Source organism: Strix aluco, chromosome Z (genome assembly GCF_031877795.1).
Source record: "Strix aluco isolate bStrAlu1 chromosome Z, bStrAlu1.hap1, whole genome shotgun sequence".
NCBI classification, from domain to species: Eukaryota; Metazoa; Chordata; class Aves; order Strigiformes; family Strigidae; genus Strix; species Strix aluco.
The window spans coordinates 58,319,680-58,335,315 of NC_133971.1; positions in this window are offsets into that span (position 1 = coordinate 58,319,680).

Consider the following 15,636-nt stretch of genomic DNA (forward strand, 5'->3'; position numbering starts at 1 on the left):
TATTTATGCATAGAAACTGTGTATGCAAAACCCTCTCTGTAATTTGTATCAGTTATGAGTGTAGAATATTTTTAAATTATGCATTTATTTCTCATTTAGTTTAGCTTTATACTGAGAGAGTTTTTAACAGCTGTTACCTAGTATGCCTATTCTTTTTTCTGAATTCACTGAAATTGCCTAGACTCTAAGCACCCAAATGAATCATTTTAATAGGCATTGTGTTGAATATTCTTGGTTCTTGCCTTGACAAATCTTTTGTTGTAAGGAAGAAAAATGCTTCTACCATTTTGTCATAGAACAGAACACACAAATTCTCTATTATTTCATGGAGAAGTAACTTAACGGAAAAACTCCTTGAACAGAGGTGGAAGGCAGAAGGCCTTCTGCAGGTCTGCAGGTCACACATTCTGTAAATCTTTGCATATATTCTAGTTCTATACAATATCCTAACAGAGCTTTTATTGAATCTGATAACTAATTGTCCTTGGAGCTACAAAAATGTGATACAAAGGAAAGGGAAGTCCCCAAGCAGTGGCCCCTTCAGCAGCCAACCTTCCCTCTAGTTTAATTGATAAGCACGGTGTCATATGGTATGGAATATCCCTTTGGTCAGTTGGGGTCAGTTGTCCCGGCTATGTCTCCTCACAACTTTTTGTGCACCCCCACCCTACTCACTCGTGGGGTCATATGAGAAGCAGAAAAGACCTTTACTCTGTGCAAGCACAGCTCAGCAATAACTAAAACATCCCTGTGTTATCAACAGTGTTACCAGCACAAACTCTACCTCAGCCAAAACCAGCATGATATATTAAAATTGCTCTACTATAAAAAGGCATCAGAGACTTATTTCACAGTTTTTCTGTCAAATGGCAAAGGTCAAATTGTAAAAAAACTGAAGAGGAACCTGAAGATGAAGACAGCTAAAGTGCTGTCAAATTCTCTGTCTTCTTGTATTATACAGGTAGGACTAGCAGTTGACTAATACTTTTTTTTTTTTCTCTCTGTTTCTTCTTTCCTGTTTGTAAGATAACCTGGTGTTGCATTTAAGGTCATGAATAAGGAGATGAATCCCCTTGCATTCTAGCCAGTCCTCAGAGATTAGAGGGACTAGGGGTGGCTGGATTTATCTCTTAATAAGTATGCCAATTATGGCCACAACTACAGGCCTGACACCAGATGCACAAACAGCCTATTTGCTGTAGGTCCAGTTGCATTCAAGAGAAGCAGTCAGGTTCACAAATAGTACAGTTTATTCTTATGCAACATCTACAGTCTTTGAGATTGCCTATGATAAATGCACAAACTGCAGGTTGGCTATATACCACTGCACACAAAAATAATGATTGCAATCACACACACTTAATTCCCGGGTGATCACTCAGCAAAGCTGAGGGCCCAGATCTTACCAAAAGGCAGCTCTGTGGGGTGGGGGTAAGGAGCACAAACCTGTTGATCTGTCTCTCTGCTTTGGTATTGGATTATCGTCCCTCTGAGTAGCAAACAAACTCGGGGTAGTATTTATCTAAGTGTGCATGTGTGAGTGGGTGGGACTGTGGTCAAGCCATTGTTTCTTGAGTAATGACACAGCACATTCCTTCATGCAAGGTGTGCGCTGTTTTTGTGGGAAAAGAGGAAGAATGAGAGATAAGGTCCGCAGAGTTCTGCAAAACAGTCCTTGAGAGAAGAGGAAGAGCAGGAGATAAATCTGCATAGACGTGTCAAATATTCCTTGAGAAGAGTGGAAGACATGGACTGCATGACCTCCACTTCGCTTTCCTCGTTGGTGCCATGGAACACAAATCGCTAGATCTCTATTCTGTCCTGTGTTTGTTCTGGGCACCAGAACAAACCAGAGTTAAGAAAATGTGTGTTTTGCAGTTTTTTCATTGTTTTCCTTTTCCCACACTTCCACCACCTGGATTTGGGTGATAGCTTTGATTTTAAAATAAAAAAACCTATGTCTCTCTACCACCAAACAAAACAAGCAAACCAGAAACTGCCTGGAATTTCTCTCTGATATGGAGAGAATTGGCATTCTCTAAGCTAAGTATTGACTTAAGTTTGTTGTCTAAATCCTTGTGTAGACACTAAATCTTACCTATTTCAGATTCCAACATTAAAATGGAGCAAATCTGTCTCTGGAGATGCCTCTCTAACTAAGGTTAGAAGAAGCTTAGATAAACAAATGTTAAATATTTAAATGGCTGAAATCAGTCAAAATAAATCCCACTTTCCCTGTTGAAACAGACCCAATGGCATAAGCCGTGGGCACAGTCCTGTAATGCTGTACCCAGGGATGAGAGAGAAAAATACACGTAATTCTACTAAAATATTTCACAGTCGTTTTTAAGCCTTCTGGTCTTGATGCTTTTTGCTAATCTACTATTCAGAATTCACACAGAAATTCAAAGCTAGCTTTATACTTTTTATGGATAATAGTCTTAATCTATTTAAACTTACATCACTATTTTTTTTTAAAGATACCACCTCTGTCTGTGTGCTGTACTTCATGTTGCAGTATATAAGATGATATTCCGCTGATATGAATAAGAGGGTGATTTGAACTTTTTCATAGCTATGTACTCCTAGATACCTTGAGATGTTATTACAGTAAGCATTGCTTAGTGATAAGTATAATGACTCAACTCTGGAGATTTGCCTTTGGCTTTTGGTTCAACTCCTGACTGGGTTTGCATTCCTTCACTCACTTACAAAAGGTATAATGGTAATACCAGTGTGTGTAAAATTGTCCTGAGATTCTTGAATGGAAGGTATAACTGACATGTTGCAGAGCATTAGCTTTTTGGTGCTGAACTATGTATTGAGCCATGATTCAGCACTAAGTATCACCTAAATATATGTGAATACATGTAGGTGTCTATTTGTCCAGTAGCTATTCAAGTTCTATTATTATTATTTTCAGTGGACATTCTGTCAGCAGGTTTACTGACTTTTAACAGCTGCTGACTGTTAACAGCAGCTCAGACACCAAAGCTTGATTCACTTTCTAAAGGTGAATCTAGTGTCAGTTGGAATTCTCTAGGATATTTTATCTACTCTCCAGATGGAGATGCAGAAGAATAAGGTCATGTGTCTTAGACCAGTTCTCTGTGAGGATGTCTGTGTAAATTTGAATCCCAAGAACCCTAAATAAGTCCTAAATAGTCTCATGGAAAATGTACACATTTCACCTTAAATTAAAATTAAAAAATAAATGTTACAGAAGTAGTTTCTTTCCCTGAATTATGCTTCTTAGCAAAAGTCACCCTACTTTCAATCCGCTATAGAGAGTTGGTGCTATATCTATCTACAGAGGTAAACAGACACAATCGTTCACTTTGGTCTATCCATCCTTGTTCTATAGGGAAAAAAAAAGGAAGAAGTTTTTTGAGAACTTCCCTGGAAGATAATTACAGCGAAGCAAATATCTACTATATGTTCTCCCTTGCTTCAAGTCTGCAGACAGGAAATACAGGTCAGAAGTGGGTAACTGAAAGGACATATAGAAAAACAGAGTTACTGCAATATCTTTGAAGCATACAATAGTCAAAATGGTTTGTGTTTACCGTGAAAAAAAAAAAATTTTGGGGGGGGATGTCATCCCAAAGTGTTCTCAGTAGAAAACAGTGAAATTAATTCATTTCAGTTGTATGTTTTTGAAGACTTTGATTCCTGAGGATTCAGAAACTTGCTGTATGATTCCAAGGAAGGCTTAACCACTGATGACTGGAAAGAAAACATATGGAATGCACTTGTTAGTTTTTACCTGAGGCAAAAAACTTAAAAAGCAGACAAACTCTGCTGTCTTCAAACTTGTGTCCATTGCCTCTTCTACTCAGTGTGACTGGAAGAATCTGGCTCTGGTTTTGACACACACCCTCTCCCATTAGGTATTTATACACTTTGATAAGATCCCCTTGAGCCTTCTCTGAAGAGGCTGAACAGTCCCAGCTCATTCAGCCTCTCCCTATACAACACATACTCTAAACTCTTAATCATGTTCATGGCCCTGAACAAAACAATTGAGGAAAAAGCAATATAAATAACATAGCTGGAGAACAGTGAACAAGGAATCATTCTATGTAATTTCTGGATAGCTACTGTTAGTTCTGGTGATAAGAAGCTCACTTCCACATGCACAGAGGAACAGTGGCAGGTGGCAGAATATGAATAATACCCTGACACAGCTCATCCAAGGGCCAGGCTATCACAGCAGAGCAGTCAGCCCATAAAATACTCATGTACACACACAGGAAGGAGCACAGAGGCACTGGTATTGATCCTTGATGGAGTTATTGCTATCATCTAGTGCTTCAGGTGCCGATCCTTGCAGTGCATGAGGATGATGGTGAAAGTTAATGACTGGCTTTGATGATACAGGAGAAAAACCACGTGATTAAAAAGGAATAATGCAGTGTGCACCTCAAATCAATGCAGAGAAATTGGCCCATGGTCCGTTTGGCTGGAGGAGCCTAGATTTCTTTTATTAGCACCCGTGATTCATGATTAACATCCAAGAGAGGACTTAGCTATTGTGGTAAAAATGGCTTGGGAGTTTCTTTCCTCATTCTATGGTTTTGGTCTAGAGTTTTCCTTGGGAGGATTGTGTGAATAAGAGAAAGGCCGGGACTGTATCTGTGGGGTAGCTAAACAGCTGAGGGCATCAGGACCCCCTGCCTGAATGGTTATCCCTGATTAGTTAAAATCAGTGTCATGGCTACATTTGCACATGATCAATGCAGAATAATAAAATGCTACCTGCCTAGTTTTGAACAGAAATAATTGGTGTAGTTCTAAGGAAGGTGACATAGAGAATAGGAAGGCTGTTGGCTGAGAGGCTAATGTCTGTAGCTACAGGAAATACCTGCTCTGGAAAGAAACTAAATACTTAAGGAAACAACCAAAATTTTTGATTTGCCATGCAGGAACTTCTCCAGATTAAGGAAAAAAGAGTCAAAAGGGCTTTGCCAGACTCTTCTGAATGAGGAGACACTCTCCAAGTTTTCCTGCCTGACTCACCACAGTGGATTTCAAGGAAAAGTGCAAAGCCCAGCAAAAAATAAATGGTTGACTCCTGAATGTGTGACAAGGTGACTCAGAACAGCTGAGATTGTCAGCCAGAAGAAATGAGAATTCACTGTTCTACCAAGAAGCCACTGGAGCCAAAGGCTATCCATACCAAGGTAAAAGAACCCTTGCACCAGACATTTGGATTTTGATCTCTTCTTTGCTAAACTAATATCCTAGCTGAGAATTTCATAACTATAAAACAACTTGATGGTTTAAAAAAAGAAGCAAATATTACTCATAGAATTCCGTTCCTCTGTATAGCCTGGAAAGCATAATGTATATCAAAAGTTGCAATGAAACATTTGCATGATCTGGATTTACTGCTTGTAGCCAAATGCTTAGTGTATTGCAAGGGTGAGTTCCTTTAAAAATCCAAATTTCAAGAAACCATCATTAGTCAAGATATTTTTTTTTTTTTAAATAAGTTTGAAACTTATCAATCTCTATCAGGGAATGTCAGTGTACAAGTCACTGAACCATTTCTTTCTTCAGAAGAATAATTTCAGGCCTCTGCAATGGCTGTGTGTATGTTTTCCTTGTAGGAGCTTGATTATAGTGAAATGTCTTGGTACTGTTTGGTTACAGACCATTCCCCTCTCCTGTATAAGCAAAAGTCAAAAAACACCCTACTAAATCTAACTGTAGGAAAACATTGGTGTTGAGAGGCAAGGTCCATTTTGTCAACACAGTGCAATCAGGAACTACAAAGATGGTTTGTTTTCCTGCTGGATATGTCGAATATGACAGGTAAGCTGTGAATCAGGGAACTCAGGTACTGAAGAAGGGCTAGAAGAGCTGCTTACTGCACAGAAGTGCACTGGGCCAGACAAATGCTGGAACACTATCCTTCTTTCTTAGATCCACAATGAGCAGGAAATCAGCAGCAAAATCTGCAGGCCCAACAGAGGCATAAAGGTGGATGCATGGCCAATCTAAAAAATCAGACTGGTTTCTCTTTCTGTAGTAACTGAAACCTCAGGAAAATGACATAGGACAAGACCTCTGAAAGTAATTTATTCATTCTTCTGTTTGAAGGAGGGCAATGTTAAAACACAACCACTAATAGAATACTCCATTTGCACTGTAGATTTGGGAAATGTTAGAAGCAAAGTTGCAAGCAGAAATTTAATTCAACACCTTACTTGCAGGTGTTATAATTCAGCCCTTCACTACAGAATTATGCTTTGTGTTTCCATAGAATTCAGGCCCAATTACTGCATCAGCTGGAGGGACTGCATGTTGGGAGCCTATGTACAATATTAGCTTCCTTTCTTGTTTCACACATGGAGCAAGGCCTCATCCTCCGTAGACTAGCTCTGAAAACAAGATCATTCGAATTCTCATATCTCTTGTCCTAGTAGTTGCCACATGTGTATTTCAGAAGCATCTATATATGATCACTTGCCCAGCTGCTGATGCTGAACTCACTGTGCCACAGTACCTGCTCCAGCCTTTTAGAGAAATGTAAATGTTTATGGGTAGATGTGTTCATTTCCCAGAGTCTTTGGATTTGATCTATACCTCAATTCATTACAATTGATCGTCGTAGGTTAATTGTTTCTTACCATGCAGAACTTTATATGTTTCTGGTCTAATTCTCTGCTAAGAAGCTCATTTTGAAGAAATGCTCACTTCCAATCTCTGACCAGTGAAAATGGGTCATTAATCAGTTATGAAGAGGAATTTTTCTGGTATTTTTCTTGGAGAGTATACAGGTTGACTCCTGTAAAGTACTATTTCTTCTTCATTATCATACTGAAAAAGTAATTAGGTATTCTGAGCCTGATGTGGACAAGGGTTAAAAGGAGTGGGGGATTTTTTTTCAACCTTTTCAGTAAACCTGGGAGCTGTTTGTGAGTTTTCAAATTGTCACTTCCACATATTCTAACAATGTAATGTGGAACCTTTAAAGAAGAGGTGTTTCCTCATTAACAAACCTATTTAGCCCATAAAAATTGGAAATGAGATCAGAAGAAGAAGGAAATTTTTCTAATTCCTTTTTTTTTTTTTTTGTCAGAAGGCTCTAGAATTTTACTGTAATGATTTTAAAATTATGCTTTCTGAACAATGGACCTAAAGCAACGCAACAGTACCACTGCCAGTGAGTTGCACAAGATAGCCATGGAACAGTAGTCTTGCAGATGAGAGGAAAGCTGCTTTACTGAGAAAAATCTTCTGTTATCTTCACAGTCCAATGGACTTTTTAGCAGGCATGATCCAAAGTCAAACTGGAAAACACCACCTTGCTAAATGGAAATTTTCCATCCTGATATTTCATTAACAGAATAGCCAATTTCTTCCAAATCTGTTATTTCCATTCTAATCTTCCTTGAGACATTGACAGGGTCTCCTCTGATTGACCATGATTCATGATGTCCTAGGGCTAGATATAGCCAATGTTTGGGTGGAGGTAGTATGGCCAGCATATAAAGGATTGAGAGTTTTGGTAAAAACACACATAAAGCTATTATAGAGCCTGTGAAATACACCTATGCTGCCTATGTTGAGTGTCACATCAATAATAATCAACAAACAGGTTTGAACACAGCTGGCAGCCAGATGCCAAGTGGCTGGCCATTCACCTCCTCCTCCCCCCTCTGGTAAGATAGGGGAGGAACAAAAGAAGAGAATTTGTGGGCTGAGTAAAAAGAAAGAATAAGCATAACAAGAGAACAACAGTAACAACAGTGAGTTCAAAAAAAAAAAAAAAAAGGGTAAAATGCAACAGTGGCTTACCGAACGCGGCAACCGCCCCCCACAGCAACAATACCGCCCTACGAGCAGATTGGCAGACGGGGGGGAGAGCGAGCGGGAGAGGGAGAGGGAGCGAGGGAGAGGGAGAGGGAGAGGGAGAGGGAGAGGGAGAGCCCCCAGAGCGAGCCCGCCCACCTGGGCATGACATCACATGGTATGAAATACTCCAATGAAACTTCCATCCTGGTCCAAACCAGGACAGCAACTGACTAAGCTTCAGCGAATCAACTAAAGTCAAGTTTCAAAATTCGCCTTGTCCCTAACTTACTCTGTGTTGTTGCACAACATTCTCTCATCCTATATGGAGAGGTCAGCAGTTACTGGTGGTGATGATGGGTGAAGTAAATTTCTTAATCCTGTGAACTGTAGATTGGCTGGGCTTTTGCATACTTCCCTGTGTAATTATAAGTTAGTGAACCTCAGCAATCCTAGAGTGCTGCTGTTAGCCTACTTCAGAGGTGAGATTTGGCCATTTATGCCTTCTCTTAATTTTCAATCTCTCAACCAGTTTTTAATGCGTCACAGGACCTTAACTCCTCTTCTTTTGTTACTTCATTTCCTTCAGTGTCCTGTGAGAAACAGCGTCAGCCTTTTGTAAGCCTAACTAAATCCTATCTTCAGTTTATTCTTTATTGGTCACTTTAACATTTTTGAGAATTTTAACAGTAGCTAGGCAGGGCTTCACCTTTCAAACCTGCATTTTACATTGATCCATTGATATATGCATGTTCATATTAAGTGATGCACTCTGGGATTTAAAGATACTTAGTTGTTCCTAATCATACTGTGTTAAAAAAGACTTAACAGAATTCTTACATTTCCAGTTTCAGGATAAGGCTCTGAAGACTTCCTTCTACAACAAAGTCAGCATCTCAGAAAAAGCAGCAACTACATTGCACAGTAAACTCAAGCAGCTCCTGGTGACTCTCTCCTTATAGCCTTATAAGCCCTGAGGAAAATTTTTAAGTAGTGTAGGAGCCTGAAGAACTTCCAGGAATTTCTAGAATGAGCTAGGTTGAGAGCACATTCCAAAGTTCACACATATATTTCTGAACCTTTTCATAATTTGTCTTTTTTTGCTTGTTGTTTTGTAACCAAATTTGCATATGTCCAGGTTAATGCTAGCTATTAGCAGAAGGGTTCCCAATGTAAAGCCATATCCCTGATTTTTATGTTAGCTATTTGCTCTTGGGACACTCAGAATCAAATTTCTTTCTTGAACTAGGTGTCTGTGGATCCCTTAAGCATACACAGAGAACAGGGTTTAATCTACAGTTTACCTGTGTTGATCTGTAAATGTATGAATGACTGACTCAGTCTTGTCCTTGCTGAGCGGATGAAGAAAATTGTGGGGTCTGAAGGGGTGGGGTGAAAGAGAAAGTGAGGTAGAACATAATTAGAAAGAGATCTTGCTTCTGATATAAACTGCATCAAGACTGCTGTTAGATAAAATGGATTTCATTATTGCATGGCAGAAGAAGCTTAACTTCAAAAGTGAGAGTCAAAATACTGAAGACTATGTCACCCAGCGCAAAAAATTAACATCTGAAATGTGTATTTTATAAATACAGAGTAGAAAAGAAAAGTGAATGATACGAAAATTTTCAGCTGAACTACAGATCTGGATTTTGGAGAAGTGATAAGAGTAGAGCACGGTTAGCATCAGAGAGGGAAAAATACTTGCTAAAAAAATAGTCTCTCCACCTAGAGATGATAAAGCAGAACTGGAGCCTTCAGGATAATAATATAAAAGAAGATATGTAGCAGCCAAAATAACGCGTCAGAGTGTTCTTTTTTCTTTCTGCAGGGCAAGGGCCATCTTTTTTCTTTATTCTTTTTTTTTTTTTCTTTTCTTCTTACAATAGTACGTACTTATGCTCTCGTTAAAGCTCTTACTTCATAATTAACAAATCGGCAATTAGACAGCTATCTACCTTTACTCCTATCAGCATAAGACCACTCTAACATGCGCTGTGCAGACCAATCACCTTCTTGTTCACGTGCTGTTCATGCGACAGTAACTTCTCACAGTTCAGTACTTTTCCACAGTTCAGTGTTAGAGCTGTCCGTTGTTTTTCCCTGCCACCTTAGCACAACTCAGCGGTTTCTTATCTTTCTTCCAAGGCCTGTTTTTCATCAAAGCCTTGCTGCTTCTCAGGGGCTGCGCAGGGCTGACAGGCCGATGTCAACTTGCCTCTCTCCCACAAAGATACATGGGGCTTGGAGTTAAGAACAATATGTCATTGTATGAAGCTGCATGTGTTGAGATGAACAAAATGGGTCACAACAGATGTTGTGTTTGCCATGCAAGTACAAAAAAAAAATTGCAACAAGTATTCATTGTTCTGTATCATCATCAAAGGTTTCCTTCAGCAACAGAAATCACATGTAAGTTGGGTATTGTTCTGCACAGGAGTGGGGCAGCAGAAACAGTGCAGGGTTCTTTCTGGATCACAGTAAGGAAGGCCCACCAAAAAATGGTGTGATAAAATAGCCTTTTTAATAAGATAGCCTAAAAAGCAGAATATAGGTAGCGAGTCAGTCTTATGTCCCTTCAGATGCTGGGAGCTCTGTTTTCATGCAGTGTTGGACACACTCCAGATGTGTTTTCCCATGGTGCACTGCTCTTCTCCTGTCCACAGAGAAGTTCCCTCAGCTTCCCATAGCATAGTACCTTTTATCTTGTGTAAAAAAACAAACCCATAGATCAATAGAGAGGGAAATTCTTGATAAAGTCTGAACACTGAGCTGACATAAATTTAAGTAATCAGCATATCTTGCAGATTACCTACAGATAGGGAAAAGTTTGAGGATATCTTAGAAGGACCTAAGAAAATTAGATCGAGTGAGAAGCACACTGACACAGTCAACTGCAAAGCAACACACAGTGGGAAGACTGTAAAGTAGTGTGATCGGTACCCCCGCTGTTGACACCTGGTTAGCATAACTAATGCCATTTTATAAGGCAAAAAGCGATTCTCTGTGACTGAGCCGGTCATGTATCATGCCTTTTTCCCTCCCTCCTCAGGTCTTGAAGGTCCTGTACACCAGGCAGACTTCTTCCCCACCTCCATATCAGCCTCAAGGTTCCGGGGCGCCAGGCCACCTTTTTCCCTCCTTATGGCCCTGAAGGTCCCATGCACCTGGCCAACCAAGTTGTGATGACCGCATCACAGAAAAATGAAGTGTAACAGCACACAGAACACTGTTATATAAGCAGTTACAAGACCTAAGTGAGACTTACACCTAACTACTGTTGGACGGCAAAACCCATGATCCACCAGTGGCCAGGGACACCTCCACTGTTGTCTGCTTCCTCTGAGGACTGAGTCTAGGTTATGATTGTTATATTGATACTGTAAGCCAAGTATTAAGATTTGACCCGACCTGCAGAGGGTCCAGGTGATTAGAAACCATAAGTGAAGGTGTGCTATAAAATTCAGTGCTATGCTACTTGCAAAACTGTGCTACACTGATTCCAATTACAAAATCCTGTGCTACATGGATCATAAAATTCTATATTATGCTGATCATAAAATTATGTTTTAAAAAAAAGCTTTAATTGTAACTACAAATTAGTGCCATCATCATTCTGCTGGGGATCCCCAAAAGAATCTGTTTGTCCCCGTATTGGCAGGTGACAAGTAGTGTAACAGCTTTCAGTTTAGAATGAACAGTGACATCTCAGTAGGGTAGTGATCAGGCATATCTATCTGGAAAATTGTCCTGTTGTGCCAATGCGGTTTTTTGGGTCAGACCATGTCATGCTTTATGCAGCACAGGAGCACAGGAACTGGGAAGAACACTGATATAAGAGAAGCTTCATAGAAGCACAGAACAACTTAGGTTGAACAGGACCTCTAGAAATCTCTGGACCACTGTCCTGCCCAAAGACCAGTATAAATCTGCATATACAGGGTCTTTTCCATTTGAGGTCTGAATTCCCAACAATGGAGACCTCATTATGTCTCTGGGCCCCCGTACCAGTGCCCAACTTTTCATCACTGTGAAGAAGGTCCCATTACTTCCAGTAGGTTTTGTGTTGCACTGGAACTTACCATAGAGAACTAATCAGAACTTCTGAGATCATTGCACATTACAGCACAAAGCAGGGAAAAGCGCTTGCATCGAAGTAACAGAGCTTCTATTCATCCAGCTGAATCAAGGTCCCAGCCAGGTTTTGCAACCCATAAAGAACCCTGTGCTGTTGCAGCCACATCAATGTCAGAATTCACAATTTTCTGAAGGGTAGCTGGGATTGAAAGACCAATTCCAGTGGTTCCAGACTGCCCATGCCCAAAGAAAATCTATGATTCAGCCCACATTGGCCATCTGAGCCAGAGATGTCCAGAAAGAGAGGCACCTAAAGATACAAACAGATGACAAGTGGGATGCTTATGAACACCGTATACTCTAATTCCAACTGGCTTTATGAAGCTGCTTTTGCAAATTCTACAGGACATCTATAGGTGACAAAACCCTCCAAAATCTGATTTTGAATAGCCCATGTGATACAAGAAAACTAAAGATGATTGAACATGAATGACACTGGTTCTTGGAGGTAAAGAAATAATCACAAAAGTAAAATTCAAGATGAATATTATCTGTTTCTCTTTTCCTGCAGCTTGAAAATATGGGACAAATTGGTTGGACTTACATAACTAAAACATGACCTCAGTGTGAGCTTTTCTTCTTAAACTAAGGAATAAACTAGTTGCTGGAAGATGTCATTTTGGAAAGTAGAAAAATCAGATCTTCCTAGTAATCCTGTGTTTAGTCATAGACATACATAAAAAGGAAAATACTTAGAATTCTGATAACCTGTGGGTAGTAAACTGACCTGTAATCATTACCTGAATATAATGAAATATGCACAAATAAGAGGAATCCAAATGGGTTATGGATGCTACACACCCTTTCTGAACTATCTGACATTAGTCACCAAGAAAGAAGTGTATTAAAAAAGAGAACATTTCTCTATTTTGTGTTGGCACTTCTGTTTTGCTGATTAAGGATACCAATCAAACTCGGACACCAGAGTGAAAAGAGTAGACGTATTTTACTGGGGATAATGTAACAGAGTAATACAGAAAACATGCAGTAAAAAAAGACAGAATAAATGCACTTAAAGCAAACAAATAGGAAAATACAGGGTAATGTATCATTACTACATGAGAGAGAGAATAGTGATTAAGAAAGATACATCACCACTTGCATACGTTACCATCATCCAGATCCGCAAATGCTGGGGAGCCCTGGTTACAGCGAGGATTTGGAGAGCCTTTCCCGGCAAGTGGGAAGTCCTGCGTGGTGCGTCCACCCATAGGTGAGGCATCCAAAGTCTCTGTAAGAGGGTCCAGGTTTATATAGTATTGAATAAACAAGTCCACCTGACTACGATGTGGTAAACACCTGGCTTCACTCTCCAGTTATATTCCCCCAGAGCCTGGTCAGGGCTCAAAGAGGAAGCTAAGGGAGTTTCCCTGCTTATCCAATTTATTTATGAGCAAGGTCACACATCTGGTCACAAGGCCAGACATCTGGCTCCATGGCCTTGTTAACTTGCTCCTGCACAAGGAAGGATAAAGATATATTCAGGACAGACATGTTTTATGACATCTAAGCTACATTGTTCATTAATGAGCATACGTATTTTGCTAATGACTACATACTAAGTTAGCAGCTTCAGCTCGGGGCCTGTTGTTCAGGCTTCAATACTTCAACACTTTAGCACTTTTTACATCAGCATAGGTGGTTTGTTATAAGCCAGTACAATACCTACTAACACAATGGTTATCAGTTGTAAAATATACAGGATTCATCTATAGGTCAACTCTGGCTTGGGCCTTCAACTTTTTATCGTGCTGAATGCTTGTGGTTTTTTGCCTGGCCCAAAGACATAATAACCAGAAGGATTTTCCTCTCTTCCAGCTTTGTTGTGGGTATTTCAGCAAAGAGCTGATCAACACTGAAAATATTGGACTTGTTTTCTTGTAGGATAACTGTAAAGTTAGATATGGCAGAAATACTTGAGCGTTTATTAATCCATGAAGTTCTTTGCTCTGTATGTCACTTGATACTTTTCCTTCTTTACCATAATTTGAAACGCACTGCTTATACTGCAACACTTATTACACATGCAAACCAGAAGCATGAGAGGAAACAAATTGTAAATTCCGGAGCAGTTGTTACTTAACTTCATTATTTAATATGATTAAGAGTGTGCACACTTAGTCAGCACAAATGAATCACTTGTGTGCAATAATACACGTGTATCAAATGCCAGCTCTTCATTTTGTCTCAGTGGAGGTGAGAATCTCTTTATTACTCATTCTCTAAGTTGGAACAGATTGGAAAGCCTCTCCTGGTACTTCTACAAGAGATGCCAAGGCAAGCAGAAGCAGACGTTCAATTCAGGTCATAACATTTTAGGATTTGTTATTTCATAGAGAAGTTTTAAGAAAGTTCTCTTTTATCACTAACCTTTCATCTTTATGTTTGTTAAAAAAATATGTCAGAAACAAACCAACCAGAACTCATAACTCCAGTCAAAGTTTTGAAAACATGAAGCCTGGGTCCTCTGAAAAGCCATGTTAAAATGACACAGGAGTGCTGCATGTGCAGATATACCCTGCATGAGCAGACTGGGGTTGGAAAGCAGCCTGTGCACATCCAAGAGTGATGTGGTTCTCGCAGACTCAGGTTGGAACAACCTCTGAGACCGGCATGCTCCACAGGCAATAGAAATTTTCATCTCATTTCTCTCCTATGCTTGTTTTGCAGATTCTTCTGTTTTCATTCATAGCTATTGTGAGAGACTGAAATGTCATATGACTGTCTCAAAACTTGTGTCTGTGCAAACCTCCAAGAGAAGCAGCTGTGGCCTGTGAATTCGTCTGGGGGATGTCACCCAGAGAAGCGGGAGTGTATTGAAGGATGCACCCCCCCACTTCCTTGCGGTTGCATTGTCCGGACTCTTTAGACAAGACTCAAAGGGGCAGAGGTGTGCTGAGTTGGCCCCATCCTGTAGCCGTTTGTGGCTCTATTGCGTAGGCCAGACCCCATGCGTGCATTGCTGAACTGACAAGAGGCAAACGTTTCTGCCCTGAAGCCAGATGCAACAAAACCTGTGGGACCAGAGAAAAAAAAACCTAAAGACGAGCAGATATGCTAATCAGCAGATACGATGAACTTAAAAAGGCAACAGAAAATTTTGCTCAGTGTGCATCCACCCTCGAAGAACTGAAGACTGAGGACCAATTGGATGCCGCTGGATCCATGGTGGTGATTATTCTTGTAGCCCTATCCCGCATCCTTGCTTTATTTCTGTCTTTTCCTTCCATTCTGTCCTATCGTTACCCCTCTTCACTTTTTTAGTAATAAAGCCCTGTTTTGGGTATACGGTATTTGACCTCGTTTGTGTCTTAATCTCTCTCTTGGGATCGTATCGAAACCTCCCCCGACATTGGATCGGGACAGCTATTATCCAGGTTTGGCTTCTCCTGTGGTTATCCAGTATCCCTGTGTTTCCTATTCTCCCACATTGCTGAGATTTGATGGTACGCAAATTAAGAGAACCTCTGAAATATTAGAGAAGCTGCCCTGCATTGACATCATTTTGCTCACCTGTCACTCCAAGCTGCCTGTCAATGCAGCAGAAAAAATGTAGTTCCTCATTAAGCCACAAGGGACAGTATTGGTCTGAGTTTGGGCTACCCCTGGGGCCTTCCTGCCCCTCCCATATCTCCAAGCTGGAGCCAAATTCTTGGTGGAAAGACTGGCAGAACAGGAATTAGGAAGCTGCTAGACTTC